Below are 22,180 nucleotides of genomic sequence, written 5' to 3' on the forward strand. Positions count from 1 at the left end.
GGAAGTGGATCTCTTGTGTGGACTGGTCCAGGCTGAGGTTGATGGTGGGATGGAAATTGTTGAAATCATGGTGGAATTCCTCAAGGGCTTCTTTTCCATGGGTCCAGATGATGAAGATGTCATCAATGTAGCGCAAGTAGAGTAGGGGCATTAGGGGACGAGAGCTGAGGAAGCGTTGTTCTAAGTCAGCCATAAAAATGTTGGCATACTGTGGGGCCATGTGGGTGCCCATCGCAGTGCCACTGATTTGAAGGTATACATTGTCCCCAAATGTGAAATAGTTATGGGTGAGGACAAAGTCACAAAGTTCAGCCACCAGGTTAGCCATGACATTATCGGGGATACTGTTCCTGACGGCTTGTAGTCCATCTTTGTGTGGAATGTTGGTGAAGAGGGCTTCTACATCCATAGTGGCTAGGATGATGTTTTTAGGAAGATCGCCGACGGATTGTAGTTTCCTCAGGAAGTCAGTGGTGTCTCGAAGATAACTGGGAGTGCTGGTAGCGTAGGGCCTGAGGAGGGAGTCTACATAGCCAGACAATCCTGCTGTCAGGGTGCCAATGCCTGAGATGATGGGGCATCCAGGATTTCCAGGTTTATGGATCTTGGGTAGCAGATAGAATATCCAGGTCGTGGTTCCAGTGGTGTGTCTGTGCGGATTTGTTCTTGTGCTTTTTCAGGGAGTTTCTTGAGCAAATGCTGTAGTTTCTTTTGGTAACCCTCAGTGGGATCAGAGGGTAATGGCTTGTAGAAAGTGGTATTGGAGAGCTGCCTAGTAGCCTCTTGTTCATATTCCGACCTATTCATGATGACAACAGCACTTCCTTTGCCAGCCTTTTTGATTATGATGTCAGAGTTGTTTCTGAGGCTGTGGATGGCATTGTGTTCTGCATGGCTGAGGTTATGGGGCAAGCGATGCTGGTTTTCCACAATTTCAGCCCATGCACATCGGCAAAAGCACTCTATGTAGAAGTCCAGTCTGCTGTGCTACCTTGGGCTTATTCTACTACAAAGTAGAATTCTGGTTTTACTTCCCATCTCTTCACTTCAGTGACTATTTGTCAGAATACCCAGTATTTACCTGACTCTCTACAAGTCTGCCCTAACACATGGACTTTTATTTTCTAACTGATTCCTTCTGCAAATGAAGACGTCATATTTCTAAGATGTATGAAGTGATAATCAAGTAGGGAAAGGTAAGACTTTTTAAGTCACTTTTTAAAAAGGGGACTTAATGAAGGAGGACACAATGGATTGTCAAAAATTAACAAAGTATAAAAATATTTGCATTAATTATTAAAAAAAAGCAATATTTTCATGCTTTCTAGCATTATTGCTAATGCAAAGACCTTCATCGATTGGCACTTATAACACTGACCATTAAGTGTATAACACACAGTATACTGAATGGTATTTTTTGGTCAGCATTTCCTCACAGGAAGGCCCTTGTTCCATGTACAGCCCAAATGACTAGCTAGTCTCAGTGGGGCATTGCGTTGTAAGGGTCATCAGACATGGATCCAACTGCAGGATTGAGCCCCTAAGATAGTCAAATCAGCACAAACAAATCACAAACAAAAAACCAACTCAACACCCACTAATCTTCAGTGTCAGAAATTTCCCATCCAAATTCAGTAAACGATGAAGCACTAACAGCTATATTTGAGATCCTAAGTTCTTCTGTGTACAGTATAAAAGAACTTTTCAGAAGGTCCTGAACAGAAAGTACCTAAGTAGTCTACTTATCCATAAAACTAGAATAACATGAACAAGAGCAATGCAAGTTTCCCCACACTGCCCTGACAATGTGTCTTGATTGTTACACACAGGGACCACTTCTACTGGCTAGAAGGAAAAAGAAGATACAATAGTTCAATCCATTTGGTCACTGGCATCCTTGCTAAGACTCTCAAGGGTGGTTTGTATGTATGATGCGAATACCTGTCCAGCAGGAACTATATTGAGACCACCCATTCATGTCACATAGATCAAAAAAGCCATTAGCTAAAAATGATTCTAATTCAGTGGTCACCTGAATTTGAAATAGTGACCTATAGATAAAAACCCCAAAGGATCACGGGTGCCCCCAAAATGCTAATTTTCTACTTCCTTTAACTTATTTTTAAAGAAGTGTAAACTGGAAACTAAACATGACTTTTATAATTCTAGGAAGCAGCACATTAGGAAAATACTAAATCATAGCCAGAATCCATACCTAGGGTTATAATTATAAATGTAGCCCCAAATAGGAAACCTGGCACAAAAATTTACCAGGTTTATAAACACTGGCTGAAATAGCACAATACTCTCTCTTTTTATTATATGTGCCCAACACAAGGCTGCTAGCAACTGGAAAAAAGACATTTCCCAATTTTGTCATGTTCTGAGCTTTTGTGTCTCTGGTAGTCTCTCAGCAACAAACTCAGAGCCATTAAAGACCATTGTTCTTCCCTGTGAAGCTTAAAAAAATATAGCCACTACAAAAAACCTATTTGACTGAAAAAATATTCAGATAAGCTTTTTCCAGCAATAATTATCACTTTGAAGTTTAATTAGTTAATTTCCCTTTTCACCATTATTAAAAAAAACTGTTTTACAAAACTGCTGTCGTACTTTTGTGAGGAGTGTTATTCATTGACAGATAGGATATGGAAAGACAGGTTTCTCAGCAATATTTTTTGCTGAGGAGTTAGTATTATTGAAAAAATTTCCTTAGGACCCTTCTTCTTTGTTTGATTTGGACCATATTCCTTTATTATAGCAGTTGTCTCTTTTTTGGTATCTTGAGAAAACAAAGTCACAACAAAGGTGTAATCTGGCATACACATCACTTGCTTGATTGCTTTCCATGACTGTTTCCAGATAAGTCTTTTTGATATCATGTAGGTTGTCATAATTCTTGCTGTGAAGTGCAAGGAGCTGAGAAGCTTCCACTACAAACAAAACTACTGGAGACATCTTTCAAGCTGAGCACAATCCTTTTCTCTTTAAATGAATTTCTCAAGTAAGTTTTCTGATCACACAAATATGGGGACCTGGCAAACCGCACAGAAATAGCAGAGGCTATCAGATCTGCTAAGAAAGCTATTTAACCTTTGGGACTACTCTGAGAATTCTGATTCACTTTCTAGGACAAGCGGAATGGCCAGATGGCAAGGGATGTGAGAGGATAAAGGAATTGTCAGAACTGATCAGACCAGTTTTGTGAAGCAGAATATTGCCAACTGCTCCGGAAGCTTTACCAGAATATGAAATAATTTAGTCAGTTGTTCAGGACTTCGATGTATCATGTCGTCCATTAGATTCACATGTGGACAAAGCTATCATGAGAATGACCGCAGACATTAGAAGGCAACTTTCTGCACCGAACATTGGAAGAGGAAGATTAACAATTAGATTTTTTGGAGTTATGTCAATAGAGAAAACACCAATTAAGGTGTCATAAAGATGAGTTCCAGGCTTCTGAAAAAATAAAGTCAGTTGGTTCCAATTACTGAAAACCCAGTTAAATTAAAGTCCCCAGCACTTTGCAAGATGAAATTTCTCACAAGCAGTCAACCTGAAAGATTCTCTCTCAGATGGAAGAGTAATACTGGGGTCACAGTGCATTGCTGCAGTCATCCAGCAGAGGGAATCTGAATTCAAAAGAGGAAATTAAAAATAAGCCTTATTTGCCATCATTGTGGTGGAACAAGCACATCTACTGCTTAAGCTATGTCAAGACCAGTACATGTTCATGAATGTACTTTAGTCACAAAATACCTAATGAAAAAATTCCAACATTCATAAAATTATTATTGTTCTACCAGTTCTGGTGCAAGGCACAGTAGGAATGCCCAACATGGCATGCTTCATTTTCCAGAGTATTCATCAGAGAATTAGTTCCATTAACTGCCTTCTAATATACAAGGAACTGCAAATTTGGAAGTGATGTGTTAGGGACTCCTCGCTCACTGATATCAATTAGCAGTTACATGCTCTCAACAGAGGCAGACTTTTGAAACACACTTTAAAAAATACAAGCCAAAAATCCTTAACAGATTCCATAAATTGAGAAGTCTATCATCCTGGTTAACTATGATACATACTTTTCCACCAAACAAATCTAATGTATTTGTTTAATACATAAAATGCCAAGTGTCTCTTGGAGAACACTGTGATACAAGAGAGTCAATGAAGAAGCATGGCAAATGACCCAGAGGGGGACACTGAGATGATTTACTAATAAATTCCTTAGATTTTTAATTCAGTCACTGCAAACCAATGAAAACCACTACTGCACTCTTTTCTGTGCTTTATCTTCCCAGCAATCTAAATTCAGACAGACAAGCTACACAAACCAAGATTTAAAAGTAACTAAAAAGCAACACAATGAAAATAACTGACATTTATTAACCCCTCTGGAGATCTTCAGTGCCCTAGAATTTCCACAGCCTTCAACACTGCATCAATAATACAAAGTCTAATCCTGCAAGCCTGCCAGAAAAGACTGGGAAGTGAATAAGCTAAACAATGCTGAAATTCCAAGTGATATTAAGAGTCCATGCATGTTTATTTGTATAATAAAAGAAGACTTGTCAACTTAAACAAGAAATGCTCATGAATGTTATATTTTGTGGAAAAAAGTCTTCAAAACACCACTAAGCTACTTATAATGAAAAGATGAATAAGTATAAAATAAAGGGTAATATCACAATTACATGGAAATAGTAAAGCCTCATTTGCCTTAACTTGTCATATCTGGCACGTTGAGTCAAGCCAATATTAACATTGACAAACATGTTTATTTACAGGACAATGTCACATACCAAAATCAATTTAGACTTTGAAAGTAAAAATTTGTAGGAAATGGGGGACAAATTATGGAAAACAAAAATGTGATTTTATATTAAATGACCTGATATGATGCCTTATTCTGTAGTTAAAGGAACATGTTTCGGTCACATGATCTAGTCAGCCACCAGGTCTATATGTTAGTTATTTTATCTTTTAGGGTAGCCGAGTAATGTCGATTCAATAGTTTTGTTTTCACAGTGACTGTACTTGTCTATCTTAAAACTCTTGCTTTACTTAACCCAAAAAAGGTATATCTTCATGGCCATATATCTTGACATAGCGAAAGCAAAATAATCACAGCATTCAGCAATGTCATTAAGATTTCTGTGTCACAAGGGATCAGAAGTCTGGACCTGAAGCAGATGCTGTGAAAGCACTTGGTAGAGGAGTTCAATGCATAATTCAGACTGCACTGCAGCTGCAAGGGATTGACGCCGCTAACTGTGGAATCAAGCTCAGGAGAAACTCCGGGCATAGTTCCGGCATCCGAAATAAATTAAAGTAAACAGTGTTGCTCTCTCTCATCCACCCTGTTAGCAGCCTCTCTGCCGAGCTGCAGACCACACACCCAGACCACACAGCACCAGCTGAACTCACTCGCACGCAACATCTAGGAGCTGTCACTCTGCTGCGGTATGAAGAGGAAAGGGTGGGGGGGACAGGAGTGTGTGTGTGTTTAAGAAAGCTGCTTGCCTTCTCCTCCTATCCTTGCAGCTGGCTTGTGTGTTGTGAGGTTTAGGGAGGAAGGAAAGGAGAAAGAAGAAATCCATAATCCTTGCTGAGAAAACATACCGATAATGGCCTTTTGTAGTAATGACTTGCACTCCTCTTATAGCAGTTTAGTAGCTGATGAAGGGTTAACATCAATTAACCTTCTATCACATGTCAAAAAACTTAGGCTTGTATCAAATACTAAATTGTAAATACTAAATGACTGCAGTATGTGCAACAGATCTACCTGGAGAACATGTGTCAAATATTCAAATAAAGTACTTGACATAAAAGAATATCACAAAACAAACTCCTTATTACGTTACCCTTATTCAGGGCTTGTCCACACACAGAAGAGATGCACAGATTTAAATTAAATCAGTTTCGAATCACACCTTTAGCTAAATCAGTCCAATTTTGTTCTTAGACCAAGTCTCACTTTGAATAGCACCTTATACCACAAGGAGTCTCACTGAAGTCATTGGGGCTACCTGTAATGCAAGGTGTCACTCAGTGTAACAAGAGTATCTCAATCGGGTCCTATGAGTTAAGGCTGTACAAGGGCATACCCTACCAACATAAACTACTGAAAACAAGAAAATTACCCTTTCAATGGTCACACTTAGAAAGTGTCTTTTGTTGTGACAGATTCGACCACTTTAGCAGATACACTCTACTGTTTTTTAAGACGTGGGGGATACCACTAAAACCAATATTTGTCAAAACAGAAAAAACTGAAGTGAGACCATTTAAAAACCTTTAATACCTTTCCACCCTGGGCACAATTCACCTTAATCACCCCCACGTCACCCCTAACTCTACTTCCTATCCACCACCCACACCACATATTCCTCCTCCCTCAAACTCACCAACAAACACACAACCTTAACTTTGCCCATACACACAATCCAACATCCCATATCCACTCAATCACACTTTGGCCCTACCTCAATCACCTGTCCAAATCACAACCAACATACTTCACCCATTCATTCAGCAAAATCACCCACAAAAAACTAAAGCTCATACTCTTTTACTCTTTCCACACTACAATAATTCCTATACGACAAAACAAACTCAGTTTCATAAACCAGGGTTATTATGGTTTGCCCTAGCATACAAAATAACCAGAAACACCCACCAAGATTTTATGAAATGCAACACAAAACATACTGCACAATTTTTTTCATAAGCATGCTTAATTCCTTAAATTCATATTGTCCAGACTTAAAACTTTCAATTCTACAAATATTATACAAAAAACATCTACTAACTAGTTAGACTTTTCACTGTTTTGTATCTGCCCTTACATACAGAAACACTTTCACCATTCCTAACCTATTATGACATTTCAACCAAACCAATCCAAATTTGCTTTAAGGCATTCTTCATTGATGCTGAGCAGGCTTGAGAGGAGTAAAGGTCTTTTAAACTGGTCAAATACTGAACTCAGGTGCCCCATAATCTACTATTTGACTTCCACAAATTTCTCCCATGTTGATGCCACAAACTGTGAAACAATCTCTTTCACAAACACAGAAAGAATTACCATCTCAAATCCAGATTGTCACACTATTCCTGACAGTTTATGTTTTACTTTAGAACAGCCTGTTTTCAATGGACATTAGTCCATTATATCACTTGTTTCCTAACCCTTCTTTTAATTTGTCTGACTTAACATATTAAAATACATGTACTGATATTTGGTAATCCCTAAAAATACTAATCACCCATTTAAAGTATTGATCAACAGCTTTGGCATTTACTAGTTAGATGAATTTACATAGTAAGTTCAGTAACATGAAGACCAAGCCAGCCATACTGTCAGATAGCTCACAAGCCTTCTATAAATTTCCAGACTGTAGCAAATCAAACACTCTCCTAATTTAAGACTCCACCTACTTCTCTTCAACATCCATTTAAAGTTTATTCCATCCTCTAGCCTTCCAGTCTCCAATCACCAGTGATTCTGCCCACACATCCCCTTCGACTCAAAGCTTCTACAATTCTGTAACTTTCTTACTGTTTCCTAATAAACCTAACAGTCTTTACAAGAATGTTAGTGTTCTCAACAATCTCCTTTCAACTTCTTAAATTAGTTAAACATTCTTATTCACGGACTGAAATTGGAGCCTGATGTTTTGAGTATCAAAAAAATTTCAAACATGTTTATGTAAATATATTAAGAATATATTAAAAAAAATGAACTAAATAAATCGCACTTGGGTGGGTTTTTGTTTGTTTTACTAGAGCAAAAAACAAAACACCAGAGGTTTTTCATAACCTCATGTATCTACATACACTATTCTTCAACCAAACATTATTAGTCATAAAATAACCACATCTATACAATTAATATGGCTGGAGTAAACCTTGTGTTGGTTGGTGAGGATATAAATGGCAGGGAGGCTGATAAAGTAAAGTGATGTTTGTAGTGCAGTATCATTGGTTCCTTGGTTTTTACTGTTTGCATTGGTGAGAAATGCTCTTGTGCTACTTTAACTTAAAGTATTTTCACTCCCCCAATACCCCATGCTCGCTACATGACCCCGATTCAGCAAAGTACTTAGGCATGTGCCTGACTTTTAAGCACGAGTAGTCCCTATGCAACATGCACTTAAATGCTTTGCTGAATGTGGGCCTGTATGCACAGATATGCATATATGTTTCCCTGAGTTTAACATAGGCAATATGTCTGCATTAATATTGGAGGTGGCATATGTGCTCCCAAACTGTAGCATGAATCTTCTATCTAAAAAAATCTCTCTCTTGTGTGGTTATGGAGAACTGAAGCTGTCTGTGAAGAATGAAAGTTCGTCGCCTTCCGTGACGATGAAAAGGGACTATGTTATGATAACAAAAGCATACTACCCTTCTTTATAGTTTCTTAAGATTATTTGTCAAGAACATAATGTTCACTTTTGCAGCATGTACGAATGTGGAGAACCATTTCAGCCACACACACCACCAGACATTTGAAAATTTTCAATAATAGCAATTTTAAAGTAGATTTTTAAAGAGACACTCTGGACTGCAAAAATTATTTTTTGAACATTCAGTGTCTCTATATTCACCATTAGGTACTTACCAGTGGGAAGTTTTTGTTTCATTTAGAGATTTAATTTTTGTTTAAGTGAAAAGTGTAACCTTAACTTTGGAGCTGCTATCAGCCTCTTTAGATATAGAGCAGTGGTCACCAACCGGTCAATCGCAATCTCCAGCAGTGCAGCGTGGCTGCTGCAAAGGCAGGCCCCCTGCCTGCCCAGACCCCATGCCGCTCCCAGAAGCTGCCGACGCGGCCCTTGGGGTGGGGGTGCAGGGGTCTCCCTCCGCACACTACTCCTGCCCGCAAGCACCATCCCTGCAGCTCCCATTGGCCGGGAAGGGGGAGCTGCGGCCAACGGGAGCTGCGGGGACGGTGGTTGCAGAGAGGGGCAGCACGTGGAGCTACATGCCCTCCCCCTCCAGGGGCCACAGGGTCACAATGGCCCTTCCATGAGCAGCGTGGGACCCAAGCAGGCAGGGAGCCTGCCTTAGCCTTACTGTGCCGATGACTGGGAGACACCCAAAGTGCTCCCCAACGGGAGGCCGCACCCCAACCTCCAGACCCCTCCCAGAGCCAGCACCCCGCACCCCAACACTCACCCCAGCCCTGACCCCCCTCTCAAAGCCAGCACCCCATACCCACTCCTGCACCCCAAGCCCCAGCCCTGAGTCCCCTCCCAGAGCCAGCACCCTGTACTCCCTCCTGCACCCCAACACCTTGCCCCTGCCCAGAGCCCTCCTGCATCCAAACTCCCTCCCAGTGCTTGCACCCCTCACGCCCTCCTGAACCCCAATCCCCTGCCCCAGACTCAGCCCAGAGCCCACTCCCACACTGCGAACGGCTCGGCCCCAGCCCAGAGTCTGCACCCCCTCCCGAACCCTAACCCCCTATCCCAGCGTGGTGAAAGTGAGCAACGGGGAGGAAGGGAGTGGGGCAGGGCTTTGGGGAAGGGGCAGGGTAGATCCTAAATTCAAAAAGTGATCTTCGGCATAAAAAGGCTGGAGACCACCGATATAGAGTATACTGTTACAGATGTTATGACACAGAGTCAGTAAAGCTCAACCAAAAAAGGTTAAAAATATACCTGTACACACTTCTAGGGGCCTATACATTCATTTAGGTCCCAATACTGCTATCAGATTCAAGCCCCCAATACAATGCAATCTGATTCTTGTATACAGTATAGCGCAGCGCCCCACTGACTCTGCAGTTCTGCACATGCACAAGGTCTGGCTATATTAATCTGATCGGGAGGTCAGGACCCTATTTTGCTGTCAGTTTTCTTGGATGTTGATAGAATATAGACCTCTTTAGGGCTTTACTTCACCAGGAAGCTCAATCATATTTAAAACTTGGGGGGGGAGGGGGAGAAGGGTTATTTAGTTGTGTTTATAAAAAAAACAAACAAAAAAGTGAGTGAGTATGGTCTCAAGTGCCAGAAGGGTTATCATGACTACCTGACAATGCTGACCACAACTTGTTTTTGTCTACATCGAACAGTCAGTATCATGTCATTATCTCTATTGTTAAAAAAAACAGAGTTTAAATTATTCAGTTTCCTACTGAAGACAATGCCTTAGACACATCCATGAATAAACTAAAAATGTGTATTTTTAAAATATATTTACTCCAGTTTTGACCTTAAAAATATATATGTCAAATATAGTGGTGAGGAATATAGTGTTGTTTGTTTTATTTTGTTTGTTTTAAGCGTGTTACTGATATGCAATCTAGGATGTTAAGATTCTATAGGTAAATTGAGCCTTTCCATTATAAGCCTCTAATTTCAGGAATTTGTAATCTAGCATTAAAAAGTGTATCCAAGGCTGACTTTTGGCATGAGATCCCAGAAGATAGGTGGCTTTGCCTCTATCAAATTTTGAGGTTGGGGGAACATTGTGAGGTTTTTGAGATATAGGAATGTAAACAAACAGATTAATTTTCAGATTGCTTTTATACTTCAATTTGAAATCTGTTTTATTTTTGCAACTGATAGTTTGTAGGTTGTAAACATAGACTAGTGCCTTTGGCTACATTGAGGTTAGGAGGATGGAATGTGAACTCTACGTCTTTAACTTTGAAAAGTTACCACTATGCATATGCACTACCTAATATCCAAGGAAAAAAAACATTTTTAATCACACTTACTTCATATTATATTAAAATCACTAGATCATCCCCCACAATCAACATGTAGAGGGAACCCTCCCAGGGCAGTTCTTCTTCCTCCCACAGCACCATTTTGCTTTCACTGTGGAAGGCAATCCATGAGCCCACAATGCACACTGCAGTGGGGAGTGAAGTAGGTAGGCCAGAATGGAAGGGGAAAAGTGTGGATAGACCAGAGGCAAGGCTAGTGGTGGATGAACATAATTTCTCTCCATATCCACCAGTATATTTAGAGATGGATCAGCTAAGGTCTGAAGCTCTGGACCTCCAAACAGATGGCCCTGGGGATCCAGTAGATTTGGGGAAGGTGGGCACAATAACTGTTTCCTGAGTAAGAAAAAGTTACCTCCTCCCAACAGTAGAGGGATCCTCAAGAAAATTTCTTCCTCAGGATCTCCTCTCACAGGGTTTATCATGGGAATGGTTTGATCTGGTTCATTGTTGCTACATGACACTGTTGGATACATCATCATATGATGACAAATCTCATCTAAGAGCCAGTCCATTGGATCAAACCACCACTTTTTAGAAAAAGCAGCTGGATATGGCTGCACAACAACAACTAGCTTTTACACAGCATTTTTCATCAATAAATCTCAATGTGCTTTTCAGAGCAGTCAGTATCATTATTCCCATATAACAACTAGGAAAGAAGAACAGAGGTGAAGTCACTCCATCTGTGAGCAACATACATTTAGAGAAAACTGACAAAATATGTATACACGCTAGCCTTTCAGCATTTGTCGCTCTGAGCAGTATCAATCTTTTTGCTTTACAGGCCTGTTTTTGCTGGAAACAGAAATGTCGGGTGAATTATAATCCAGGTTGCTTTACATAAATTGACATAATTTAGCAGTTGAAATAATGCAACTTTAAAAACATCTCTCACATTCAACCTTCTATCTTTGTCAGATATTCTGACCTTTATATTTAGAATTTTAGCGATAAACCAGAATTTGATATTTTCAGATTGCAGCATAAGTAGAAATACATTTAAAATAAGATTGAAATTAAATCTGATTCATGTTTTTTTGAAAATATGCTTCCTTAAACTCCCTGACTTCATAATTATTTAAATAATTTTTAAAAAATTAGTTGAATATGTTACACACTGCTTATTTTTTGCAATTTTCATCATGATAGGATTCACGACGTAGACTCTATCATCTAATCACCTATTTTATTTACTACTTTGATCAAATTTACTACGCTGAGTGGTCTAACACAAAAAGGAATACATAAATACAACCAGATAAAGAAATTTATAAATCTGGACTATGGCAAGACTGTCCGTATATTTTAAGTCTAAAAACCTGTAGTATTTGCTTTTGCCTGAACTACTGTCAATGCTGGTCTGTATACATGTTTTAGGACCATGAGAAATCTTAAAGGCCGAAACATTCTGGAGGTTATATCTACACAGCAAATTGAGATGTGGTTGTAAAGCAAGTAAGCATACCCACCCTAGCTTTAATCTAGCTAGCATGAGTACCAACAACAGTAAAACATGACAGCACAGACTTCAGCAAGGGCTAGCTTACCCAGGGGTCCCAGGAGGGTTGTACAGAGGCAAGTAGCCTGCACTGAAAGCCATGTTGCCACATCTTTATTCCCATTGATTCCTGCACTAGTTAGATTAAAAGTACACCTTCATTTGCTGTGCAAGAGTAACCTAAATGACAGGCACTTTGTGAACATTGCTAAATTAGAGGAACAATATTTTTATTATATTCTTTTCAAACCACAATGTTCTGAATATTTCATGATTGAACACAAAACATTAAAAGCTTTACAAGATTTTAATGAAGATTAGTAACAAGGAGTGAATTGGTGGTTGGAAAAGGAAGAAGAGATACATTCCTTCTTAGCTAGTAGAAGATAAGCTCTTCAAATCACTATTTTCATACAGCATCTCTATAACAAAATGGGGGAGCAATCTGGCCAGATAAGTAGCTTTCTGCGTGAAATTTGTCACGTGCAATATCCTGTCATCATCATTTTTTGGTGTGGAAATCTGGAGTTAATTAGATATAGCATTTTAGAAATGCAGTACTTTGAAAAGAAGCCACTTAAGTTTTGAAAAACGATTTCCTCAACATGTTTTCTGGATGAATGGATGGTTAATTTTAGTTATTTACTACAGTCTTCTAAGCTTCTCAAAAGTCTATGAGCTCACCAGCAGATTTTAGAAAGCTTGCAGAAGAAAAGGTATTTACCAACACTATGGAACAGCCAAGTTTGAAGGACTTTTTAAAAGTCTGCATGTTTAAATGATGCTATTAGAGCAAGCAAAATATGCTAATTAACCCACCTGTCATCAAGGATATAATCTAATTAATACACTTGGTAAAGAATATACAGGGCTACTACCATGTTTATCTTGACACCTTCATCCAAAAAAATTCACACACACACCCTTTACAGCACAGCTCATTGAAATTCTGCTTCACTGGAAATACCATCATTTCAAAATTTGGTTTTGGTCCACTTCAGACAGAAACCAATTTTTTTTCCCCTGAAAAATAGTGTTTCCCAAACAAAATATGCTCCCTGATGCCCACAGCTGCTCAGTGAAAGGAACATAATTGTTTCATCACTACTATTCAATGGTGGGCAGCAGTGAAACTGACATGAATCTTATCAGCAGCTGCTGGAGACCCTGGCCTGGATGCAAATTGCCCAAGGGCCAGGGACCTCAGGACTTCGAAACTCCTGAACAAGGTGGCTCACTGGGCTGCCCAGCTCCCCCAGCGTAAGAAGTCAGATCCCCTGAGGGTCAGGCAGCCAGCTGGCCAGGGAGTCTGGAAGCCCTGAGAGCTGGGGTTTTCAGAGCTTCCAGACTCCCTGCTTCAGAGTCAGGGCTCTGAAAGTTTCCAGGCCCCCCATGCTACTGCACGAAGTCTGGAAGTAGTAACAAGTACTCTTCAACTGTAGCTTAAAACGAAGAGCAAATACCACTGCTTGCCTGTTTACCATGTTTATGGTGCCTTTAGAATGTAAAGTCTTTGTAGTATCAATTATTTCACTTTTCAGTGAAGAACACATCTGTAGTGACAGACATAATAAAAACTGAACATGAGCTTCCATTTAATTTAAAAACATGTGGTTTGTTTACATGGACCTCCAAGATTTGACATCAAGCAGGTGAAGAGGAAAGTGTTGAAAGCATCACAGATATGACAGCACATTGCAGCCTCAGCTGCATCCTTCAGGTAGCTTCTGCAACACATTGGTCAGTGCCCAAGTTGACAAAATATCAATGATTCTGTACCCAGCTATAAGGGCATGTCTACACTGCATTGTAAACCAAGGTCTGTGGGACCTGGGCTTGTGAACTCAGTAGGTATGTCTATCCTGCAATCAGACACCGGTGGCTAGGTCCTGCCAGGTGACTCAGGCTCACAGGGCTCAGGATAAGAGCTGTTTAATTTCAGTGTAGACATTTGGGCTTGGGCTGCAGCCCAGGCTCTAGGACCCTGCAAACTGGGAGGGTCCCAGACCTCAGCCCAAGCATCTACAACACCATTAAAAAGCCCCTTAGCAGGAGCCCATCCAGCATGAGTCAGCTGGCAAAGGCCAGCCACAGATGCTTAATTCCAGTGTACACGTACCCAGTGTTTCCAAGCCAGCGCTCAAGCATCCACACCATAGTGCAAACGTGGGTCCCACAGCCAGACCCGGGCCTTACAGCCGTGCTAACTAATGCACTACGCAGACCTTCGGAGTCGGGTCTGCGGCTTGGGCCGCGTCCACACGGCAAATGACAGGGCTTGGATCCGCAGGAGAACACACTCTGACCCAGCCCCCCTCACAGGGCCCTAGGGGCCCGTGCGCTGCAGCCGTAACCTGCGCTCCTCCGGCCTTTCGCACAATCCCCCGCAGCCCAGCTGATCCGGGCGGAGAGAAGCGGAGCCTCCGGCAGCCTCAGCGCCCCCCTCGTAGTGGTAGTGAGGGGGGAGGGGCTGGCGTCCCAACGGCCCGATCCGGATCGTTATTATCAACGGCGGCAGAGGCAAGGTGGGTCCGCAGTGGGTCCGCAGTGAGCCCCCCCCCCCCCGGGGCAGGAGGCGCAGAGGCACGGGGATGGGCTGCTCCGCAGCTCGGAGGCAGGTCAGAGCCGGCCCGCGCTGACCTGGAGCAAGAGGAAGGGGGGGGGAGGGGAGAAGGCGTCACTCACCGACCGCCGCGGTGTTTGTCACCGGCACGGGGCAGCTTCCCTCCCGGCAGCGCCTGCGCCTGCGCCTCCCGCGCGGCCAGCCCGCCGCAGTGGAGCCAGGACGAATCGATCGCCCGAGAGACGGAGCCAGAGCAATCGAGCGGCAGCCCCGCCCCTCCCGCTCGTGCCGCGGCTTCCTTCTCCCGGCCCCGCCCCGAGCTCGGTCGCTTCCTCCTTCCCCCTCCCACCAGCCTCGTGCCGGGGCCCTCCGCCCTCAGGTGCAGGGCGAGGCTGTTGGGATTAGTGGGTTTGAGACAGTGGAGGGGGGGCGGGGAGCTGGGGACGGCCGAGCGGGCCCCGGTGAGCCAGGCGCTGTCCCGCCCCACAGAAGGCTCTTCAAGAAACAAGGTGACCGAGGACGAGGGGGGAAATGCTGCTCAGCGCGCACGGGCAACCTGCAAAGGAGAATATTTTTCTCTTTCAAACTGGGCCTCTGGCTTGATTGGGATAAACCAAGGCCTGATAAGGGTCCTGTTGGGGAGGGAGGCGGGAGGCTGGATTTTTTTTTTTTTTAACCCGTGTCCCAGTCTTCATCCAAAATTGCACCTGTCTAATTTAGCCATTTTTAAAAACAGTTTTAGATGAGCCTGGGCAAGCCCCTGTAGGGAAGAGGTTCTCGACCTGAGAAAGTTATATTGGTTTAACTCAAATCAGCTTTTAAACCACTGTCATTAATCTGGTGAAATCCCTTCTATGGACACTCGTAGTTTGGTTTAAGAGGGGCTTATTGTGATTTAGTTTACATTATTTTAATTAAAATAATCTAAACAAAATAAGGCCTTGTCTACACTGGTAAGAGTCCGCGGTGTAACTCCCGACGTGTACACACAGCCAAGCCACTTAGTGCATAGAAACTGCACAGTTGCAGCGCTGTGAAAAAACCACCCCGCCAAGAGGCGTACAGCTTACTGTGCTGGGGGGGGGGGTACAGCCCCGCGGTGCCAGTGTAGACACCCTGGTTGACAGTGTTGTAATTGGCGTCCGAGAGATGTCCCACAATGCCTGTTCTTGCCTCCCGTCAACCGTTTGAACTCTACTGCCCTGCCCTCAGCTGACCAACCATCATCGCCACCCCTTAAATTCCTTGGGAATTTTGAAAGTCCCCTTCCTGTTTGCTCGGTGATGTGTGCAGTGCTCTCAGCACATCTTTCCAGGTGACCACGCATGCGATACCCAGCTTGGAGCAATGCCGAACTCCTCAGCATTTGAGGAGGGGAGGCTGTCCAGTCCCAGCTGTGGTCCAGCCACAGGAATTATGATACCTATAGACAGATTTCACGATGCATGACAGAAAGGGGCCACGACCAGGAGACACTGCAGTGCAGGATCAAACTGAAGGAGTTGCAGAACGCTTACCACAAGGTGCAGGAGGCAAACCGCTGCTCTGGTGCTGCGCCCACCAGCTGCCAGTTCTACAAAGAGCTGGACAAGATACTTGGTGGCAGCCTCATCTCCACTGCAGAGACCACTGTGGATACTTCGTTGGCTCATGAGCCAGTTGAGAGTGGACAGAGCCAGGAGGAGGAAATCTTGGACAAGGATGTGGAGTGGGAGTCAGAGGCAGAGGTCGACTTGGAGGTCAGAGATGCATGCAGCCAGAAGCTCTTCTTTACCCCAGAGGAGGCTAGCCAGTCACAGCTGTCGGAGCTTGGTGAAGAGCAAACAGGAGAGGAAGCCCCTGGTAAGTGGCTTTGTCTTTGAGACTCGCTGAAGCAAGATGTTCGGGGCAGGAGGGTTGCAAAAAACAGGCTTGTGTCTGTATGATGCATGTATTACCACATGCCTAGTCTGAGCGGCAGAACAAGGTGTTGATTGACTCCCTCGCTTCACGGGAATCTGCCTCCGAGATCTTCACAAAACTCTCGTGGAGATACTGGGCAATCTGCTGCCACAGGTTCTTTGGCAGAGCTGCTTTGTTTCTTGCCCCATTAAGGGTAACTTTCCCACGGCACTCTGCCATCACTGGGGTGGGGATCATTGCTGCACATAGGCAAGCCGCATAAGGGCCAGGGCGAAAGCCGCAGTCTCGGAGAAGACCCTCCGTTGATTCCCTGCTCACCCTCAGCTGCGAGATATCTTCCATAATGAACACAGCCTCTGGAAAATGTGCGGACAGTAATGATTATAAGGCTCCCCCTACAGTGCTGGCTCTCCCCAAGAGGCACATGCCTAGTGTACAGTTCAGTCCTGGAACATTGATTGCCCCTGCCCCTGCGGTTACTCACCATTTTGGGGGTCTTGTGGCTCACGTGTGCTTGCCTGGGGTCAACCAGTTAGTGATAGGTATGTGAATAGTGGCTCATGAAATCTGTGTGTTGCAAACAATACTGCTTCTGTAAAATATTGCATTTTGGCTTCACAGATACGACCTTGGGAGCGCAGCCTCCCTCTTTGTTATCACCAGCTGAATGGCTACGCAGAATTAGAAAGTGGCCACGAAGAACTAAAGAGGACTTTCTGCGTGATGTCATGATGCACTCCATGGCCAAAAAGCAAGAATTGAAGGAGTGGCAGGACAGCGAGACGAGGGATCGAAAGGAGAACGTGGCACACCAGAATGAAGCCACAGAGCGGCTCTTAAAGGTTATGGAGCGCCAAGCGGACACGCTCCAGGCGCTACTAGTACTGCAAACTGAGCAGCTCCATGCCCACCCTCTCCTGCAGCTGCTGTTGCAAAACGCTTTCCCAAGTGCCCCCCCCCCCCCAACATTGCTAACACTCTTATCAACCTCCTGGATCCAGTCTGTACCCACTGCATTCCACTCCTGGCCCGTCACAGTCCAGCCCTGCGGACTTCCAGTGCCCATTGCACTCAACACCCGTTCTTCTGCAGTTTAGCCCTGCCGAAGAACAGTGTCCGCTGCACTGTACTCCAAAGGACAAGGTTGCATATGATACCTGGACGTACACAAATGTTTAACCGTCCTGGGACCCCACTTCCTCCTGGGACCTTCCCTTCCCCCAGCCCCCATAGCGTTGATGTGGTTTTTGTTTGTCTCTCTCCTCTGGTTGTTGTTTCTTAATCAAAGAATTGTTTTGGTTTGAAAGCAATCTTTATTCCATTAAGTGAGAGCAAACAGAGCCCTGGAAAGCAATAGGCAATTTTCTTAAACCTTCACAGTGTATCGTCTGCATCAATCACAATCACCTCCTAGCATTACAAGCACTGCACTCCTGAGCATAGCAACAAATATTAGTGGCTTTCAGCTTCAAATTGCTGCCTTAAGGCATCCCTGATCCTTATGGCCCTGCACTGTGCTCTTCTAATAGCCCTGGAACATCCAGCATGCAGCTATAAGCATAGGAATATTGTCATCGGCCAGGTTCAGCCTCCCATGTAGGCAGCTCCAGCAGGCCTTTAATCGTCCAAAAGCACATTCAACAGTCATTCTGCATTTGCTCAGCCTGTTATTGATCTGCTCCTTGCTGCTGTCAAGGTTCCCCATGTATGGCTTCATAAGCCACGGCATTAAGGGGTAGGCAGGGTCTCCCAGGATCACAGTAGGCATTTCGACTTCCACTACAGTGATCTTCTGGTCCGGGAAGGAAGTCTCTGCTTGCAGCTTCCTGAACAGGTGAGTGTTCTGAAAGATGCGTGCGTCATGCACCTTTCCAGACCAGCCTGTGATAATGTCCATGAAATGCCCACGGTGTCCACAAACGCCTGGAGAACCATAGAGAAATACCCCTTCCGATTAATGTACTTGGTGGCTAGGTGGTCTGGAGCTAGAATTGGAATATGCGTGCCATCTATCACTCCCCTGCAGTCAGGGAAGCCCATTTGTGCAAAGCCATCCACGTCATGCACGTTACCCAGAGTCACGTCTTTTGGAGCAGGATGTGATTAATGGCCCTGTACACTTCGGTCAACATGAGTCCCACGGTTGACTTTCCCACTCTGAACTGGTTAGCGACCAAACGGTAGCAGTCTGGAGTAGCCAGCTTCCACAGTGCAATTGCCACACACTTCTCCAACGACAGGACAGCTCTCATTCTCGTTTCCTTGCACCACAAGGCTGGGAAGAGCACATCACATAAATGTGGCCTTCCTCATCCGAAAGTTCTGCAGCCACTTGTCATCATCCCAGACGTGCATGACAATTCACTGATGATTCCACTACTCAATGCTTGTTTCCCGAGCCCCAATGCAACTTGTTTCCCAAGCCCAAAAGCAATGTTTCACTATGGTCAGCACCTCCGTGAATGCCCCAAGCAATCTCGTGTCGTAGCTACTACGCATGGCGAGATCAATGTCGAACTCCTCTTGCCTTTGTAGTTTAAGGAATAACTCCACTGCCACTCATGACATTTTAGTGAGAGAGAGCAGCATATTGGTCAATAGTGCGGGATCTATTCCTGCAGACCAAAGAGGCAGAGTGCACAGTACACAAACCATTGAAAGATGACCCCAAATGCAGACAGAAACACAGGGATTGCTGGAATGCAAAGCAATGCATCACAGAGCATTGGGACAGGACCCAGGATGGCCTGGAACCTCCTCCGCCTTCCCACAACTCTTAGCGGTGGAAGAAGAAGAGATGCTCTGTGGGATAAGCTGCCCAGAGTGCACCGTTCTGAAAACCCCTGCAAGTGCCGCAAGTGTGAACACACTATTGTGCAGGCAGCTGACAGTGTGAACACACAACAGAGGTTTCCCTTCAGCGCTCTCTGAGTGGCGATGTAACTGCTGGCAATGTAACTCTGCCAATGTAGACATACCCTAAGTGTCCACACTCGTTTAACTAAATTGGTTTAAAAATCACACCAGTAGTTAAACCACTGCAACTTTCTCATGCAGACAAGCCCTTAAATTGATTTTTAACCTGGCTTATATCTATTTATCTTAAATCTTACTGAATAAACTAAATTGATATAAACCAGATTTCAATAAATTTAAGTGTTCACACAGGGATTTGCACCAGTTTAAGTAAGTAGATTTACGATGCATCTTTAATTAAATCAGTATGTATAGATAAGACCTTGGAAGTGTCATTTCTGGGCTTCCACTGGTGAAGGTCTCAGTGAATAAATATTTTCACATCTTAAAAGAAGAGACAGGGCTATTGAATCCGTAACAAAAGCTTCCTTTATCCCAAATATTAGACACTTGAGTTAAATAGCAGTTAAAAGAGAACTAAAGAAGTTTTAAGCAGTCTGGCTAAAAATCCTTCCCCTTTTAAATAAATCAGCTTTCCATCTCTTAGCTTTTATGAGTTCATCATTGCATTAGTTGTCCACTCAGACGTAGACAGGATCTGAATTTCTACTGTTAAAATTATAAAGAAAACCCCCCCATCTTCAGGCATTTTTTCCTATATCATAAAGGAGTGAAAAAGGAAATAGGTTCAGGGGTTTTGTATGGTTTATATTCTTCTTTGCAGGTTATCTTTACATTAATACAAGAACTGAAACTGGTACAGAACACAGCAGCCCACAGGCATAATGCTTAACTTTATGCACATGAAGGGTCCCATATAATCTCTCAAGTGTTTAAAGTTAAGCATAGGCCTACACATTTGCAGGATCAGGCATGTGGTGGGATCCACAAAGGGACTTAGGCATTGCAATGTGGAGTGTCACAGTGCCTAACTTTTAGGTACCGAGAAAAACACAGAAACAATAAAGCCAAGCTAGGCTCCTAGGATCCCTGTACAATGAATAGGGATTTGCCTTAGAATGGGATTTGCAAAAGCCAGCATGCTAGCACAGGGCACCCTAAGATACCCAATGGAAGATGCAAAAAGAAAAGGAATACTTGTGGCACCTTAGAGACTAACAAATTTATTTGAGCATAAGCTTTAGTGAGCTACAGATCACTTCATCGGATGCATTTGGTGGAAAATAAAGTGGGGAGATTTATATACACACAGAGAACATGAAACAATGGGTTTTATCATACACACTTTAAGGAGAGTGATCACTTAAGATGAGCCATCACCAGCAGCGGGGGGGGGGGGAGGAGGAAAACCTCTCATGGTGACAAGCAAGGTAGGCTATTTCTAGCAGTTAACAAGAACATCTGAGGAACAGTGGGGGGTGGGGTGGGGGCGAGAAATAACATGGGGAAATAGTTTTACTTTGTGTAATGACTCATCCATTCCAGTCTCTATTCAAGCCTAATTAATTGTATCCAGTTTGCAAATTAATTCCAGTTCAGCAGTCTCTCGTTGGAGTCTGTTTTTGAAGTTTTTTTGTTGAAGGATAGCCACCCTCAGGTCTCTAATCAAGTGACCGGAGAGATTGAAGTGTTCTCCAACTGTTTTTTGAATGTTATAATTCTTGAAGTCTGATTTGTGTCCATTTATTCTTTTACATAGAGTCTGTCCAGTTTGACCAATGTACAAGGCAGAGGGGCATTGCTGGCACATATCACATTGGTAGATGCGCAGGTGAACGAGCCTCTGATAGTGTGGCTGATGTGATTAGGCCCTATGATGGTGTCCCCTGAATAGATATGTGGACAGAGTTGGCAACAGGCTTTGTTGCAAGGATAGGTTCCTGGGTTAGTGGTTCTGTTGTGTGGTGTGTGGTTGCTGGTGAATATTTGCTTCAGGTTGGGGGGCTGTCTGTAAGCAAGGACTGGCCTGTCTCCCAAGATCTGTGAGAGTGGTGGGTCGTCCTTCAGGATAGGTTGTAGATCCTTGATGATGCGTTGGAGAGGATGCTGATTATAGAGGTGTTTGTTAAGCCCTGCCCATTTCACAGAAATGGGCATCTAAGTCTGGGCTGCATGGAGGTGCGTAGCTCTGTGATCCCTGAACAGGGGCCTGCTACCTGGAATTGGACAGCTTAGGTGCCTAAACTGCTTCTTGAGGGAGTAAATTAGGTGTCTGTCTCATGCCACATAAAACAAAGAGGGAGATGATGGAGCCCATCGTATCACCTGGGACTTGCCTACTTGAGAGATCTAAAAATAAAGAACATTTTTTGGAGGTGAGATAGGAGGGTTATGTTATTTTCTTTATTTTGCTGGGATTTTAATTTGGCATGTGGTTACAAAAGCCTAAGTAGAATTAAACCTAAACAGAGAAAAAATTAAACTAGAAAGAATAACAGGAAGAACTGGAAAAGGGGAAAACCACCTAAAGTTATACTACTGTCAAATAAGGCCCAAAAATTTGTTTTGTAAAAAATCACAAAAAAAGTTTATAAAACCTCCTCGGCCTCAGATGCTATCAGGCATAATAATTCCTACGAGTAGT

General features: G+C 43.4%; 1 protein-coding gene across 7 annotated transcripts in view; it reads right to left on the bottom strand.

The window, feature by feature from the left end:
• EXOC2 (exocyst complex component 2) overlaps positions 1 to 15,144 on the bottom strand; it is a 194,455-nt gene extending 179,311 nt beyond the window's left edge. For 5 of the 7 annotated variants that reach the window (XR_005290923.2, XR_006279050.1, XR_006279051.1 and 2 more), the window contains exon 1: positions 14,940 to 15,096. The gene's annotated coding sequence lies outside the window, so the exon portion shown is untranslated. Of the gene's footprint in view, positions 1 to 14,479; positions 14,675 to 14,939 lie in introns of those variants that run through there. The other 2 variants (XM_038388646.2, XM_043508394.1) reach the window with 2 other exon arrangements.
• Positions 15,145 to 22,180: the final 7,036 nt, after the last annotated feature.

Source organism: Dermochelys coriacea, chromosome 2 (genome assembly GCF_009764565.3).
Source record: "Dermochelys coriacea isolate rDerCor1 chromosome 2, rDerCor1.pri.v4, whole genome shotgun sequence".
In the NCBI taxonomy this organism is placed as follows: domain Eukaryota; kingdom Metazoa; phylum Chordata; order Testudines; family Dermochelyidae; genus Dermochelys; species Dermochelys coriacea.